This window comes from Otolemur garnettii, unplaced genomic scaffold (genome assembly GCF_000181295.1).
Source record: "Otolemur garnettii isolate 467f Iridium unplaced genomic scaffold, OtoGar3 scaffold00004, whole genome shotgun sequence".
NCBI classification, from domain to species: Eukaryota; Metazoa; Chordata; class Mammalia; order Primates; family Galagidae; genus Otolemur; species Otolemur garnettii.
In genome coordinates, this window is record NW_003852399.1 from 17,996,336 (window position 1) to 18,015,665 (window position 19,330).

Here is a 19,330-nt window from a genome sequence, read left to right on the forward strand (position 1 = left end):
TTCAAAACTGAATTGTAAGGCGAGCGCTCACTCATTTCTAACCCACATGGAATTGTCACTTCTAAAGGGAGACAGGAAGTTCAAATTGAAAAGTTAATTTATTCAAGTGATACAAACTTTGTCTCTTGAAAGATGAGCTACAGAAAAGCTGTTTCAAATTTCCTCCTATCCCAACATGCTGTCAACACCATTTTGGAGTCTTTTTGTTCCTTTCATTTACAAGACCCAAATTAGCAGCAATTTAACACTAATAGCTTACTAATTAATGCATATTCCCCAGGGGCATCTAGTCTGCTCAGATCAACTTCAACTCTCAAAAACATAGGGAGCCCATTTGCCAAAACTATCTTACTCTGTGGAATTCTTACCATCAAATACTAATACCATGCAAAACTCGTCTACTTAGACAATTCCTCTTGCTGTTTCCTTTGACTACCACAGAAACTAAATCCCAGGTCAACCAAAGCTAAAATTTAGCTATCAAGTTAAATTTGTCCCTGAAGCTTTCTCCACTAACCACTGAGCTTCTTTCTCAACTTGAAACCCTCCTTTCTCTAACAATAACACCAGCAGATAGGCTTATCATCCCTGGATGACACCCCCCCAAACCTGCTTTCTTCTCTAGGGTACCCCAATTTCAATTGACTAATGTTAAGTCACGCCCAGCCATGGTGGACCACCACAGTTCTGTGCTTTTCTCTTCTTGGGGACTATTTTTATAGGTAGCCCTGTTATTAGAGCAAAAGACCAAGGCAAAACACCGGTTCTGGGAATTCAAAGATGAGTGAAGCAAAAATCTGTGATTCCAGTGAACTTATGATCTGTGTGAGAGATAGATTTGTTAATAATATTAATATCTAGCATTTATTAAGCCTCCACTGTTTATCAAGTGATGGTCTGAGCTTTTACTCACATTATCTTTTACCTCTCAATAACTCATTAGAGTGGACATTATTTTTATTTCCATTTTAGAGACAACAAAATTGACTTGCAAAGAGTAATGCCACAGATCTAACAAGAGGCCAAGCCAGAATTTGAACCCAAATATTTCCAAAGCCAGAGTTATTATTATTATTTTCAGATTAATATGGGGTACACACTATTAGGTTACATAGTTTGCTTTTGTAAGGTTAAAATCCGGTTGTACTTGTCGCCTTCACCCAGGAAATATGCAATATACCTGTGCACTATGCCTATTAGGTTGCAATATACCTGACCCCTTCCCCCTTACTGGAATTTAATTGAGGTTTTTCTCTTAGTGAGCATGTAGTTGTTAATCTACAGACTTTAATTAAGTATTGAGTAGATGTGGTGCTTGTTTAAAAAACAAACAAACAAATAAACATAATCAAAGCCAAAGTTCTTAACCCCTGTGCTATAATGCTTGTACTAAAATAAAAAACTGATAATAGTAAGATGGGTAAGAAGCACTTACTATGTTCCAAGCATTGTGTTGTTTCATGCCTTGTCCCAGTACTAGTCATTGCAACTGTACTAAACATTGAAAGACAAACTTTATAACAAGTTAAATTTTAGTAGTTTAATTCATCAAAGAAAGATTCGATTCTTACGTAGTGCTGCCCCCAGAATCAGAACAGGTTCAGAATGACTCTGGGGCTGCTACCTGTCTGGATAACATTTATAAACAAAAAGGAAAGTGACATACAGAAAATGGAAGTAAGGTGCAGAAGCAGCTGGACTGATTACAGCTCAGCATTTGCCTTATTCAAATATGATTTGAACAGCTGGCTGCCTGTGCTGGATGAAATTCTGTGACTGAGACAAGAGTAGGTTACAATCTGTTTACACATCCAGTTAGGGGATAGTTCACTGTGTATAGAGAAACCTTCAGGCTAAACTTGGAATATGTTAGGAGGCATCTCTAGACTAAACTTAATGTAACATATGTAAGTGCCATTTGGTTCTAGATTTTGAAATGAGGACACTAAGACTTTGGTTAAATTGCCCAATGACGTACAACTAACAAGTAAGGGAACTGGGATTTAAACACAAGTTTTGAGATAGTATAATTGGTGGCTATAGCAGTAATCTAATATGTTCAGAAAAAAATATTTAAAGGGCACATTAGAATAGTTTTTATAATATCAGAAAATCCATTTACTTATTGAAAAATTACTTAGAGTCTATTGAGTGCCTATTAAGTGCGGATCTCTAGAGTAAGAGCAGAGAACAAGACATTGTCCTAAAAGCATGCTCTTTGATATGGGTCTCAGTCTCCTATTGAAATGGCAGATAAGTAAATAGGCAAAAGCTCTGGCAGAATAGAGTCACAGAGGCCTTGGGACAACAAAAAAGAAGCACCAAATTAGACTGGACAGGAGAAATCCCTAAGTTGAAACCTAAAACACATGTACAAGTCAGACAGATAAAAACAGAGGAAAGTTGTTTTATGCAGAGGATGTGAAGGCCTGGACACAGAGTCCAGAGCTCATTCTCAGAAGTATGGGAAGTGTAAGATGGCTAAAGCAGGCATCCTCAAACTACAGCCCGAGGGCCACATGAGGCCTGCCTAGGACATTTATCCGGCCCGCCAGGTGTTTTTGCCACTGCTGCCTGTCCTGCTTAGCAGCCAACTCATACCGGGGCCCACAGTCTGGCCCTCCAACGGTCTGAGGGCCAGTGAACTGGCCCCCTGTTTAAAAAGTTTGAGGACCCTTGAAGACTAAGGGTGAAAGATGGAGCCAAAAAAGATTCTGGATCCTAAACTATTTTTTGAACCTTAAGAAGAAATTAAGCAAGTATCTTGAGAGAAATGAGGAGCCCTCGAAAGTTTTCGAGCAGGTGAATGGCATGGCCATTAGCAAATCGTTTAGAAAGACTGCTCCGGCAGCTAAGTGAACAATGGGTTAGAAATCGGCAGTAAGAGTAGAATGTGAACGTTTTAAAACAACAACTGAGAAAATGACATGAAGGCTGTGTTGCCCAGTTTGATGGAAGTATTTCGGATTGCATGTGAAAACCCCACACTGTACCCCAGAAGTGCATTAATGTACATAGTTACCATTCAATAAAAAAAAAAAATCAGCAGAGTAAAATTCTAGACAAGGAAATTAGGAAATTTGCATGGTAATCAAAGAAAGGTATAGTAGTCATTTAAATAAATATGGTTATCAGTGCACTTAGAATAAAGAGAAATTTATCTCATAGTTCATTCATTGGCAGTTGTTTCCATTGTGGTTGATCTAGTTGGATATTAGACACAATTAATGGAACTTTGAAAGGGTGTTTTTATCATTAAAGATGAATATTCAATGTACTGTAGCTCAAGAGAACTTCTAGTGGAATTTTTGTCCCGACAGACCTACTAAAACTTTTAAATAGCAGATGTCTAATTGATAAATTAAGGGAGATTTGTAGAAGTAATTTAGTAAGGTGAACCCTAACTATTCATGTTTTCAATGTGATACTTTCACATTTCAAATGATTTAAGGCTGAATTACAGATGATATATGTAATTAAAACTTGTGACTCATAAACTGAGAAACCAAGAATCCCCAACATTGTATGGAAGTCTTAATTATGGATATAAACTGAAAAATTAATTAGCTCTATGATACTTCTTAGAACATGCAGTTAGTTACCGTTAATTTCAAGAAAGTCTATAGAAATAACAAACATTCCTCATAATTGACTGAATATAAAGGAGGATAAGACACAGTAATCTTCACTAACATAACAAGTCAGATTTCCTATGGGTATAGTTTGAGAAAGTAATCCAAGAGAAATGGAAATTAATTTATGACACAGACAAGTTGAAATATGCACCAAGAAGAGAATAATAATTGATAAATAGCTTACTCCAATGAAGATGCATTTTCTTATATTTCTCATTTAATTTCCTACTCGTAGATGTTCTTTGAGCTTTGTGATGGGACATGATACCAGGAAAAGCAGTCAGCATCTTGCTTTTTAATTTCACTACATTTCACATTTTCCCAAATGATTTCATATTGCTTAAGCAAATGAAAAATAAAACAAAAGAAAAATAAAGTTTAGGAAAATACACTAGATCTAGGCAAAAGGCAATCTGCTGGAGTGAGGCCATATTTAGAACTTTGTTCCAATACATTTTCTAGTGTTGTGGCTACAAATGATTACGTAGTCTTTCTGTCCAAAGTCCCTACATCAAAATAAAATCCATTAAATAGAAATTATTCCTCTATCTGAGAGGACAGAGAGTTTTATCATGGAAATCTTTGTGGACAGAACACTGGGTAATAGAATGGCATTGTACGCAACAACTTCTTTCCAATAAATACAACAATAAACTGTTAAGGCTCTTTTTTATAAGGTCCATGAGCATGGACCAGCAAAGATACACCAAAATACAACTCATTAAGAAAAAAAAAAACTTTCTATATCAAACCAGTTTGGCTTGATTCCAATGAATGTCTTGCTAATGATCTGATTAAATCTAATATGTTATAAAATTTAGAGTAACTGGAATAATAATGAACTGAATCTATTTCAAGCAAATGTCCAGAAATGTTTTTCTCAGTTATTTCTAAGCATCAAAAAAGGATTGGGCTTGAGTTTATAGATGCATCCTATGATAATTGATGTAATATAAGTCCCATGTCTAAAGGCTCTTAGAGATTATCTAAACCAGAAGGAAAACGATACCAGGGAAAGAAGACTCACCTTTGCAACATTCTAGGTTAAGTCTCATGACCAAGGAGAGATGACTTATCTTTGCAACATTCGGGGCAAAGTCTCTTAAGTAGGGACCAGTGTTACACGATTTAAATTGTTCAAATCTCATGATGGAGCCTATGGGAATCTGATAGGAATCAAGACTGGGAGCAAGAAGCATTTAATGGACATTGGGGGTTGATATCTCAGATTAGTGAGGACGTAGAGGAGTGGATGGATTTGAAAAACATGGAGGGAAAACAAAGCTCTTTTATTTTGTTTAGTGCAAACACATTTGATTTAAAAATATGTATCTTGTATAAAAGAGTTCCAGAAGACTTTGGAAATGTTGATAGTAATGGTTCACCCCAAAGTATGTCCACCTCATCCTACTGACTCCCAAAACAAGTAGAAGGACTGTCTCAGCCAAACACATATTACAGACTGAGAAGAGCCCTCATCAATAAAACAATCTACTCCTAAAATTAGAAGATAGGCAGCTCTGATTTACCTTCAAACCCCACTGAATTAAGGCTTTGAGAAGGATGAGAGAGGTAAGGATACCCCAACACCTGATATCCATGGTGAAGCGGAGCATAGCCAGCAAAAGCCAAAGCATGAATTAGCTCCAGCAGAGAGAGTTACAGGCAATAAAAAGATGTGACGGATGCTTAGGAAGAACAGCAGTCAAGTGTGCCAGGTCCACAGTCATCAGAAGCCAACTGGCTCTTTTTGTGTCTAAGAATCAATTTTGTAGAAAGACAAACTCTGAAATATGGGTTGAAATCATGATGAAAATGAATTCCTTTCTGTCTACAATGTGCTCCAGAGTGAAATAACTATTGTGAATTTACTGCTTCATTTTTTTCCTCAAACACACAAATAACAGTCACTAAATACTAATAGCACATTTGGGTTTATTACCAGGAAAAATCAATCAGTCAATAAAACTTGTATGAGTTTTAAGACATTTCATACATATATTATCTGAGTTAATCCTCAAATATTCCAATCCCCATAAACACATCAAGGTTTTACCACCATACACACACACACAAAAAAAAAAAAAAAAATTGGGTGTCTAATTTACATTTCTCACTACTACTACTCTGCTCTTTTTACTTGGCTTTAGGGGAAACACTCCCATTCCACCTGTTTCATAGATGAATACTTCATAGAACTGCTTTGTCTCAAATGCTGTTTCTTAGCAACCTAATTATGCCATCCTCTCTAAGACCTCATCTTTTAACCATGTCAGCCACCCATTTAGCTTGATGGTTGTCGTCTATTAAATACACAAAAACATTACCAGATGATACTTGCATTTTTGGTAGTTTTTGAAAGACTTTTCTGATTCAGTTATCAATTCTCTTTCCCTAATTGCCTATTACTGAACAAGTATTGGGGGCATAATGTATTAAGAGTCCTAGTTTTACATTGCTTATGAATAATTTAAGCTGTATTTTATAATTTCAGAGATCACTAAAAACCAACTAATCTATATGGTTATCAGTACCTTGGAGCAACAAATTGCACCAATCTATTTGAAATTTACTATATGTGTATTAAGGTGAAAGAGAATGAACAGTACTAGTAAACAAAATAATGAATACTGAAAACAAAAAAGAAAACACATTGTTAACTTAAAACAAACTTCAAAAATAATTCAACCTCTGGCAAAGACTATTCACGTTTTCAATGTGATGCTTTATAAAAAAAAATCACAATACAAAAATTCTAAACTAGCATGATATTCTTTTATGATATTGATGTTGATAAAAAAAAAAGTTAATTCATCGCCAGCAGGATGAGAAGCAGAATACATCTAGAGTGTGTACTGGGTGTTGTCATATTTTTGTAAATTGTGTGGTAATTCATATATAATTTCCATTTTCTGAAATTAACACATCTCCAAAGCTTCCATTGACTCTGAATCACTCCATTATTATTTCACAGCTCAAGAAATATCCATCAAGCAACTCTTTTAATTTTTTGTACTAAAAAAAAAAAATCAATTTGAATGTAATGTTCTCATCAGACATAATATGTGCTTGTTACTAGATGTATTTATAAGAAAAAAATTATGACAAAATTAAAGAAATGTAAATCATAGGATAGTAATGGGGAAGTTTTACCTTTGCAAATATCACATTCTAGTGAGAGATAGTTAATCTGTATTATTTTAATATTATACACTGACTTAAAGAATCAACACTGTGTAAGTTTAGAGAATTCTGCTTCCAAGATTCAAAGTTTATCAAGAATATTCTAGGAATTTTGTCTGACTACTATGCATAAAATATATATTTTGTTAAAGAAAAGTTTAAAAATATATCTATAATAGGTGTGATAGATGTAAAACTTTAAATATACTGATAAAACAGTATCTAAAAATAACTAAGAGACATTTAATTATTTTCACCTCATTTAGTTATTTTTCCACACAAACTGTTTTCTCACATGCAAAGGAGACAATTGATACACTGAGTTAATAAAGGAAAAACCAGATTGAAAAAGTACAGGGAAATGGATAAAGAAGCATTTCAGAGACAATCTGACAACAGTGGATCTTGGCTCAGTTTGCTGTTTTGGACGTAAAGCTAGCAACTGGCAGAGAGACTGTTCATGGTATTCTATCATGAGAAAGCTGACCAAAGATTTTAAAGTAATCTCATGTTTTTATGAAGTTTCTCAGAAACCTTTAGAGTCCATCTGTGGAGCACACATGATGAGCCATTCCAATAATGTGTGCCAAGGTCTATCTATAAGCAAGTCCAAATCTACACCTTCTCAACAATCATCACAATAAAACAATGTTATTTTATTGTCTATTTTGAATATTTATGCATATATATTCATATATCATTTATTGTACTTAATGTGTCATCTCTATGTAATGGTAGCATTAAAATGATGTATATACATATTTATATAATGATCATAATAGTTTTCATTTTTCTGCTCTGTGACTTTCTTTCCTTGAAGTCAGCCTAAAGCATTCATCTAGAGGGTTGTGAAAAGACTTGAATAATTAGAGTTACTTGAATAATTAGAGTTGTCTTGGGTATAGAGACCATGGCTAATCTGTGAGGCCTTCTTCCCTAGGGTCTGAGGAATGTATTTCTAGAGTAGTGTTATCATAACACTGCCATTAGCATTTAGGGTATAGCAATTCTTTACTGCCCCTAAATTAAAATATATTTAGCATTTCTGGCTCCTGGGCAGTACTTGTCAATAACATTTCTCAGTCCTGTGACACACCATCGTGATATTTCTAAATGTCTCTTTAAAATAGCAATACTAGGACTGATTGAAAAACCTTCACTTAGAAGTAGAGAGGAAAAAAACACGCGAATAATTATAAAGAAAAACTTGTGAGATGGGAAAGAAATAATAAATTGATCAGCCACAGGGTCCCTGTATCCCCTACAAACAGAAACATGCATTGATGACAAACCCCAGAAGCTCAAGGAGGGACATTTAGAAAAGTCCAGAAGGCATGAGAAAGCCTAGGAACACACAAGCTAACACTTTACTACTTATATTTGTGAAAATCTACAACCTCTAAGACATACTCTATTACTGGCCACATCCAACACAGGGCTGTTGATTTTTATGGAAATAACAGCAGAAGATTGCAAAGAAGAACAAAACAACAACAAAACTAAAGCAGACAGAAGTAACTCTTTACACTGTTAAGAAGATAGTGAGATCAAAGGCTGGAGAGGCCTGGATAAACCAGTTATAACCTGAGGGCAATGGAAAAGGGCCTGAGCCAGGAGCAATTTAGAGACCAAACCCAAAAGGCTGAACAACTGCCTTTAGCCATTCACATCCATAAGTACTTAGTAGTCGTTATTCCAGGATTCACTCCTACTAACCAGTGATTCAATTACACCACCACTCAGACTAGACAGGAAACCTTTATCTCCTTGGGCCACACCCGCTCATTTGGAGAACATCATAAAGCATGCCAAAAACATGGAGAGATCCCACAGAGCATTTTAAGCCAAAGTGATTATGCATTACTTAAATGGATTATTTAAATTACTGTATTAAATTATATTTACCAAATTGTACTAAAAAGTAGGATTTACTGATACCTAGTGTGGAAAAGTTTATAATAAATAGCTGAATCAAAATTAATTATACTTTCTTTGCATATCTAAAAATAGGTATATTTTTATATATTCACATTTCTCTCTGTGTGTGCATGCGTTTCTATATAAGATATATTAGATTCAGGAAATGTTTCAGTGAAAACTTGCAAAGCAAACCATTATAATCATATATTTCTCTTTTTAATTACTTAATAATATAAACACTGCAATCTTGTGCTTAACCTGTCTCTCTCTCTATCTACCTATCTATCTATATATATGTGTATATATATATATATATTTTTCCCCCCCTTAGAATAAGAGTTTTCAAAATGTTCTCTCTAGTCCCTGGGGTTTGATGAGACTCTTAAGGGTCCCTGATATTAAAAGAAAAAAAGTGTATAGGGTTCTTTAATTCCAAGAAACTTTTCTTCTTCGCTCTCCACGTTTGCGCTGATGGTGAAAGAGCAATGCTGGGTAAAACCACTTGGATTCTACTATACCTCAAACCAGTGGCACAAATACCTTCTTCACACAGTTTCAGGGGAAAAAAAAATCAGTTTCACTTAACAATGTTTTGATTACTAACAATAAACAATGTTATTAGAATATTACTAACTTCATCAAATTTCACGAGCGGGTACATAACTTTTCCATCTTTTATTTGACTAAATAGAAAGTACACCAGAGGCCTTCTGCAGTGCTCATCAGTGCCACGGTTATCATGGATAGGCACTGTGTGAGTGTTTTGAGTTGCAAGATGAGCCAGATGGGTCCAACCTATGACCCACGGGTCTCATGGTGATTATTTGAAGACTTTTTAGCTTATTTATGGTGCTGGATATCAAGAAAAGTATATGAGGATTTTTTTTTCTTCTCAGCTTTCATTCGTGCTTTTCTATTTAATGTGTAGCCCAAGGCAACTCTTATTCTTCCAATGTACAGTAGAAAAGGGACACTGATGGGTGCTTATTCAGAGATTTATAATAATTTCTTAAAAAGTAATGAATGAAGCTTATTATTCTCTTTTTTAAAATTAATTATTTTTTATTAAATTATAACATTGTACATTGATGCATTTATGGGGTTCAGAGTACTGCTTCAATATACAATATGAAATGTTTGCATTAAACTAACACATCCATCACAATTATACTCATTTCTTAATGGTTTTGAAATGTACCATTGCATCATGCACATTAGGTAAGGTCCCCCCAAATACCCTCCCTCCTCCCATATACCCCTTCCCCGCCCCTCTGTCTCCTCTTCCCTTCTAATTTCTGGACTGTAGTTATGTTTTGCCATTTGTATGAGTGTGTAGGTGGTTATATATTGATTTCATAGTAGTATTGAGTATATTGGATACTTTTTTCTCCATTCTTGAGATATTTTACTAAGAAGAATATGTTCCAGATCCATTCATGTAAACATAAAAGATGTGAAGACTCCATCTTTTTATGGCTGCATAGTATTCCATAGTGTACATATATCACAATTTGTTAATCCATTCATGGGTCAGTGGGCACTTGGGCTGTTTCCATGTCTCGGCTATTATAAATTGGGCTGCAATAAACATTCTGGTGCAAATGTCTTTGTTGTAAAATAATTTTTGATCATGTATATATCTAGTAGAGGAATTGTTGGATCAAATGGTAAGTCTACTTCTAGTTCCTTGAGTGTTCTCCAAACTTCTTTCCAAAAAGGTTGTATTCGCTTGCATTCCCACCAGCAGTGTAGAAGCATTCCCATCTCTCTGCATCCACACCAACATCTGTAGTTTTGGGATTTTGTGATGTGAGCTAATCTTACTAGAGTTAGATGAAACCTCAAGTGGTTTTGATTTGCATTTCTCTAATGATTAAGGATGATGAGCATTTTTTCACGTGTTTGTACGCCATGTGCCTGTCTTTATCAGAGAAGTTTCTGTTCAACTCTCTTGCCCACATAAAAATGTATTTATTCTTTTCTCATTGATTAGTTTGAGTTCTCTGTAGATTCTAGTTATCAGACCTTTGTCAGAAGCATAACCTGAAAAAATCTTCTCCCATTCTGAAGGTTGTCTGTTTTACTTACTGTGCTCTTGGCTGTGCAAAAGCTTTTTAGTTTGATCACATCCCAGTAATGGATTTTTGGTGTTGCTTCAATTGCCCGGGCGGGGGCGGGGGGGGGGTCTTCCTCATAAAATATTCTCCCAGGCCGATTTCTTCAAGTGTTTTCCCTGCACTCTCTTCAAGTATTTTTATAGTTTCACGTCTTAAGTTTGAATCTTTTATCCAGTGAGAATCAATTTTTGTTAATGGTGAAAGGTGGGGGTCCAGTTTCAGTCTTCTATAGGTCACCAGCCATTTCACTCAGCACCATTTGTTAAATAAGGAGTCTTTCCCCTACTGAATGTTTCTGATAGACTTGTCGAAGATCAATTGATGATAAGCAGCTGGGTTCATCTCTTGGTTCTCTATTCCATAAATCTACTGCTCTGTTTTTGTGCCACTACCATGCTGTTTTGATCACTATAGCAGAGCTCAAGGAAGCTTATTATTCTCAAGGAAATCTAACAATATTTGTTGCTAATGATAAAATTTGAACTTCTCTGTGAAGATTAGAGAATCATAGGAACTCGTTTCTACCACTGTATATTTGATAACTTCTAATATTTAAAAGCTTGTCTGAGCAAATTGGTAGTAATACTAACAAAAGCAATTTTTGTTGTTGTTCAGTAAAATGTGTCAGCTTCAGGAAAATCTGCTTAACTAATAAACAATGATTTTCCAACTGACCAATGCATGACATAACAAAATTATGGATTAAAAAAATAATTCCAAGGGCCAGATAGATAAATGGATTATAATGTAAAAGAGACTTTAATGTAAAGGCTATAAAAAATTTAACTGATGTACTTTCACACTGCATGTCGCAACTAATCTGTGAAGTTCTGGCATCATAGGAAAGAAGAATTTACACAATTATATACCAAAGCTATTAAAGGACCCTTCTCTTTTTTAATTACATATCTATGTAACACTAAGTTTCATTTATAAATTTCAGGATCAAATAAAACATTAAAAGGGAACAATTTGAATATAGAAGCAGATATTAAGCTGAATATGGAAAGGCTATGAAAAAATAGTAAAACAATACTACTCTTCTCATTGTGAGAAGCAAAATATATTTATTTTCAAAAACTGTGTTATTCTTATTAACATATATTGAGTCTATTACCATTATCTTTAAATGATTAAAAAATAAATATTTTTAAATTTTTCTCTTTCCATGTTTCATATGGTTAAGATTTAAGACACAGAAACAAAGACTGCATGGGTACTCAATGGTCAGTAAGAGCATATAAGGAATCCCAACTCTGCTGCCTTGTACTGTAGCCAGGATTTAAAAACCTGAAGCCACTGAAAGAAAATATTTTAAGAGGGTGCCTCATTTATTCCTCACTATGTAAGATAGTGATCTCCTTTAATTTATTGGAGAGAGACCCACTTACTTTGTGAGTCTTCTTGTCCTAGGGACAAACTCCTACTTTCAAATTGGAGGTGAAAGTAGCTCATCGCTCCAGCTGTTGGCAGTGATTGTTCACGCTGACGCTAACAGAGGCTTAATATGTTCTTCTAGCCTGGTCTCATCCAAGCACCTGTGCATTCCAATACATCCGAATAGCTATTCATTTTACACAGAGTCATTTAATAAATATTTTTCAAAGAGCTAAACTACCAACTATTAACATATTGTTAGCAGAATAAAAGGAATGCCAAATAAAAGTTAAACATGGTCAAACACAAAGTTCCTTAACATGCTGAAAAAATGTTAGTACTTTTCTATTTATTAAATAGTATCAAGATAGGAAATATAAGTCTACTATAGTCATGGCTTAATTTTTTTAAATTGAATTAAAAGACTTGCTGTATACATACATATAGACACATATTCATCCATAGAATTCTTATTACCCTCAAAAAATCCATTATACTTGTAGATTAATACTAGTACCAATAATGGATTTTTTGAGGGTAGCAAGAATTCTATGGATGAATATGTGTCTATATGTATGTATACAGCAAGTCTTTTAATTTGATTTTAAAAATTAAGCCATGAATATGTGTCTATACAAGCAGGTAATTCTCTCTTCTTGATTTTTCAGAAGTTTCTGCTATCGTAAGTAAAACATATGTGGCCAAGAGTCATTGTAACATGTAAATATTAAACCTATTACTAGTTTGATAATTCTCTAAATTCATTTTACAGTCTTATTTATTTTATTTCTCATTTTTATAAATTATTTGGTAATTCCATTTTTAAAAAATCATAGGTATAAAACAATATTTCTTGCTGTCACCATGAAAATAACACATTCCCAGTTGCTAACATGGATAAATCTGACCTTATAGAAATGAAACAAAAAAATGCAGGCTTATGACTAATTTACTAGACTTTGACTTCCCTCTGGATTCCCATTTGGTTTAGATTTCCGGGAAATCTGTTTGTGGGAGAACTGTGAGGCTGGGTCTATAACTGAGACGTCAATCAGATGCAGTGGTGTAAAGGAGAAGCCATATGGCTTTCTGCTATTCTTCATGTTACAAGAATAACAAATTTGTATATTCAGTTACCACCAATATACTTACACTACATAGAGAAAATATACCCTGGAATATAGGCACTGCTTCTGTGCTCTTTTTTTTTTTTTCCAAATCATCAAGATTAGTGTGTACTGCCTCCAAACCCATAAATCTAATTTTTTGTACTCATGTAAAATTATAAGAAAGTACAGCATACAATCAAGCATTGGCTTAGAAGCTCAAATATCACTGGGGGTATCCCATTTTTGTAGAATGGATTTCATATATGAAAGATTTACCTAAACTAATGCTGTTCTCTGTGCTTAAAACTGAGATTAAAATAATAACTGTATTCTATACAGTTTCAGAGTCCAGTTAACAAAAATATTTTGGCACAGATTTCAGCATATGTGTCCTAAAAATTTACTTCATATTTTTTAATTAGATTAGGTTTGAAATGCCATGAGGATGCTATTTAAAAGAACTGTATCACACAACTGAGAAGAACTTTGTGAAGAAAAATTGTCTTTCCTCATATTTATCTCTACTATTTTCTTTATATTGCCTTTGATTGACCACTACTCTTCTCGTACAGAGTAACAACAATGTGATCCTGGTACTCATCATAAACCGTAATGTTAGTTGTTCACGTGTGTGCATGTCCGTTGTGTACACATGTATTCATATGTGAATATATATGATGTACACGAAATTTATAATACATAGTATGCAACTCCATCTACATATACTAATAGCCACCCCCATGAATACTGTGAGAGTATATTTCTGTAAATACTTACTGATTGATAAACTTTTCAATTTTGAGTTGATTTTAGAGTAACCAAGAAAATACAACCTAGTAAATCTCATATAGCATTTATGGAGTGTAAAGATTGCCTTTCTTAATATTATTAAGAATGATAATATTATCCTTCCAATTACAGAGTAAAATTCAAATTTACTGAGTTTACTGAGTGCTTTGCTCATGAAAGAAAGTACTAAACAGAATAAGGGGTAAGTCATAATGTGATTTTACTTTTAATATTAATAAATCACAAATGCCCCATGAGAAGCAGTTTTTAACATTTCTGTATTACTCAGCCACTCTCCCTTAACATAAGGAAATTTGATAGAGCTGGGTAAATAGGATTTAATTGGAATTTTTAAATTTGATGTTGGGTTCACTTAACAGCTCACAGAACATGATGAGCAGATCACTCACCCTGCTCTTCCTCCACTGCTTCTGAATCTTGTTTATAAAACTTTAATTTCAGTGTAATTAAAGGAGTTAATCTGGTGAACTAAAAGCATCCAATTCTATGCATTTTCTTGATAATTCAGGAAAAATTTTACTTAAGTCTTTTGCATATCAAAGTGGTATAGTGAAAATCATTTAATGATTAATCCAATCAGGTATCTCCTTTTTGATGGTGACAATTAAAAATCAAATTATTAAAATGTGAAATCACAGGGAATATGTTTGTCATTGCCTATAAAGTATAGCCATCTCTTAATTATTTGGAGCATATAATTGAAATGTTCTTTTTTTTAAATTACTTGTAAAGAGAAGAGGATAATATCTCATAGTGATTTCTCATCATTACATTATTTTTATATTAATGCCTTTCAAAGAATAAAGGCTTTGAGCAAACAAATGTGTTCCTTACTACAACCACTGTCTACCTGACACCTGGAAAATTATTTTAACACTCTTATCCTGGTTTCCCATCTGTAAAATTAGAATGATAATATTACCCTCTTTGCAAGGTGATGTGAAATATAAGTGAGATGAGATGATCTTTGTAAAGTTCCTGATGTGGCACCTATCAACGAGGCCATGTTCCATAAGATGAGGAAGTACAGAAACCACTCACAAGACACAATAATAATAAAAGGTACAAGGATAATGGCACTGCACTAAACATTTTGCCTGGGTAATCTCATTTAATTTTAAAACAATAACATAAAATACCATTGTTATCCCCATTTAATAAATGGGGAAGATAAGACTCAGAGGGCTTAAGAAACTTGTTAATGTCACATATCCAATAAAAGGAAGAACCAGGACTAAATAAGTAAAAGTAGCAGCTATTATTATCATATTATTATCCTCACCATCACCGTCATCAACCCATCGCTCTATCTCTGTAGCAGACTAGGCTATAAAAATGAGTTCTTGGGTACTTCCAAAGATAATTGTCTCCCTTTGGAAGGAATCCAGAACAAGCCCACATTAAGCTAAATTCTGCACTAGAGTGGGCTGTCATACAGTTGGAAGGATTTATTCCAAGCACCTAGAAGGCACATGAAAGATGAATAGATAGAATTTGTCAGATTTTCTATTACCTTTAAACACACCCCAATGCGATGAAAGGAAAGAAAATAAAGCCATTTTGCCCATACACAAAGATATTTTTAAACATCATTGCAATTGGGTCATCTGGTTGTCGTCCCTGAGGAATCAAATACAGAGCCAAAGATATGTATAGTTCACATGAAATATGGTCTGCTTTGTTACCGAATGACAAAAATTAATGACTTTTGGTATAAATGGATGAGTCCACCGTGAGGAGGTTAAAATGCAAATGTAGGATTTACTTAAGTTGAATTCTATAGAGCTCTTTATTCAGTTACTCCTCCATTATATTTCCCATAGCTAAGTATCAAAACTAATTGTAAAGTTATAGTGTTTAGTATTTATTTCAATTAATAATTATGTACACTTTCCTAAAAAAATTCAATTACTTATGATCATAGCTATAAAATTGTTTTTAAACATTCATATAAAAGATGAGATTAATGATTTCACAGAAATATCATGGCATGTCATTGAAATGAATCACAGATAAAAATGATATTTTACTGTACTAATATTCTCATTATTTTCTCAAAGACCCCAATGAAATGTCCTATATTTTTAATAACATAGTTTTCCAATTTGTTTCAAATTACTTAAGTTTTATTTTTGTAATTGCCATTAACAGAGTCAGACACTTGAAGTATGCCACAATTTTTTTCTCTGGATCCAATTTTAAAATGCAACTGTGGAAGAGTACATGTTGTTCTTTAATAAACTTTAGAAATTTTGGTAAAATTGAAAGAATTAAAGACAGTTGTCACTGGAGAGTCAACATTCAAATCAATATGAGAGAGGCCTGATAGATAAAGCTGAGAACTCGTAGAGTATTTCATAACAAGACTTTAGATGGAAAATCACTCCAATCTAACATCTGATGACTTGGGAATATACCCGAAGTTATTAGATTGTCGATTTTTCACATCTCAGTACTGAGCAACCTCCCACAATGACAGTCACATTCCTCCCATGCTATGTAAGAATGAAACGGGAAGCAAGACCTCACACCCCCAACTTCTTATCGCTTGTTCTCCTCTCACTTCTTAACATACCTCGGGGTATATCTCAGGTCAGGGTCATGGACCAGGAAAGGTGCTCTTGAATGGACGTATTTCTCTTCTCACTTATCCGATGCTTTCTGACTCAAAATTGTGCCATTAAGAAAACAGAGTAAACAAACAGATTTAAGAGGATGAAACAAAAATCCAGCAGGGATTCTTATTACTCCATAGATCAGGGGTCCTCAGACTTTTTAAACAGGGGTCCAGTTCACTGTCCCTCGGACCGTTGGAGGGCCAGACTGCGGGCCCCAGGATGAGTCGGCTGCTAAGCAGGACAGGCAGGGGCGGCAAAAACACCCAGCGGGCTGGATAAATGTCCTAGGCGGGCCGCATGTGGCCCATGGGCCATAGTTTGAGGACGCCCACCATAGACTCTATTTTAAAATGGATCTTTATATTTATGTATACTCCCAGTTGACTGACCAGTCCCCATCTCTCTAGTTGTGATTACCTTAATTAGTATAAATTGGCATAGTAACAATTGAAGTGAAATTGAAAAATTTAGACTTTTAGTAATTGAGATAGCATCTGGAGTCAGAAAGACCCTGTTTCAATCCCTTCGTGTGCTTCTTCATACATTGACCATATAGGCTGGAAAGTTACTTAGCTCCTGGGGGCATCCAAGTTGAAATCTGTAACTAAGAATTACAAGGCTTACTTCATAAGAACATTGTGAGAATTTAGATGCATACAAAAGTGCCTGACACTCAAAGACTGTTTATTATTACAATTAATTATTATAATAGGGCACCATTTATCACCACGGAGGTTCATAAGCATGAGCACGGGGTTAGTGGAGGAAGCCTGGAAGCCTCAGTCACCCTTTGCTGACCTGTGGTTTTCTGTCCAAGAGCTTCCTCCTCACCTAAGGGCGTCATTCTCTGAACATTTTCCTCCTTCCTCCCCATAATCTGTAAAGCTAATAGAGACCCTTTTTCTACTCATGGTACAAGTAAAGCTTAACTAAACTATGATCCTTTTTCTTTTTTAATGCTCACATAATCTGTAATTGAGGTGTTGGCGTTTTTCCGTCTGAATTATGGAAAGGTCTGTTGCCTCAAAAAATAATGACACAGTCCTTAGAATGGTGAATTATTCACTAGGATAATTTTAGCATCTTCATGGTTTTCATATGGAAAAGTCCTTTATGGAGACAAATGTTAATCAAATGGATAGCTGTCAAAAGAACAATAACCTTTAATTATTAAATATTTTTTTAAAGTTCATTGAAGTTGCCTTTTCATCCTCACAAAATAACTGTTAGGTTCAAATGCCCAGGGATCTTGTCTGTTTTGTTCACTGATGTATCGCAAGCACCTAGAATTAGTGCCTAGTACATAGTGAAAGTTCAGTGGACATTAATTAACTGATCAGGAAAAAAATACTTCATTAAACTCCTGTCCTTCTTTAGAAATTTGCAAAAAATAAAATAAAAGCAACCACACTTATATTTAAAAACATTCTTTAAATGATATTTTCCCATCATTTTGTTTATGAATGCAGCTTCTGGATTTGAATTTCGACTGTGTGGATTTGAATTTGGACTGTGTGACCATAAGTAAATCACTTTATTTCTCTGTGCTTCAATTTCACCTTCTCTTAATGGGCATGTTACTACTTCGTATCCACACTAAGATTCAATAAGGTACTGCAGAAGCCCTACGGAATTTCCTGGCTTAGAGCCTAGTGAAAATATCCAAACTTAAAATTCTGCTGAGGAAGGTATTGAGACCCACGGAGTCCAGGACATCTACAGGTCCCACAATCAGGTGACAAAGCCAGAATTAAACAGCCACATTACCGTCCGACTGCAAAAGTTCACAGTATCTCGTTAAGCTCATCTCTTTATATACGCTTTCTAAACAACAAAGATGAGTGTGGTTCACTCTCTCTAGCAAAGACTTTTTCAAAATGCGTATTCTGAGATGCTGGCTGCAAATAACCAGAAAACGTTGGACCCTGCCAGCCAAAGCAGATAATGGGACTGCTCGAACCTGGAGCTTAACACATTCATCCAGTTGGAAATATTGTTCTTGACATTTCCGAAGACACAGGGAAACCGGAATCAAACGCAATAATTCTTGAGGTGTCCTCGGGATCATCGGGGTCACTGTGTGCCTCACTTCCTCCCTGCGTTCTAGCCTCCCTCGCTGGGTTCCTGCCACTCCCCTCCGCTGTGCTGGGAAGCTCCAGGCGAGTGGCTTAGAGCGTGCGGGCGCGGGCGGGTTCGCTCAGCCTCAGCCGCCGGGGCCCAGGGGCCCGGAGACTAGTGGAGGCAAGGCGAGGCTGCGAGTGTTGGGGCAAAGGGCTCAGCTGCGAACAGAGTGACCCTCCGGGACCCGTCAAGTCAGACCCCACGAGTAGACCGGGAGGGTCCAGAGGGCTACCTTACCAGCGGCGCCGAGAGCGCGCAGCGCAGACTTGCCAGAAGCCGCAGGTGAGTCACTGCCCTGCGCTCCCACCGCATGCTCTTGCCCCGTGTCCAACAGGTTGGCCCGAGCACAGCTCCAAGCGATCTGCCCTGGGCAGGAGCACTGGGCTTCTCCCTTAACCACGGCATCGTTACTATTTAAACTCCTGCCCCAACCCACGCCT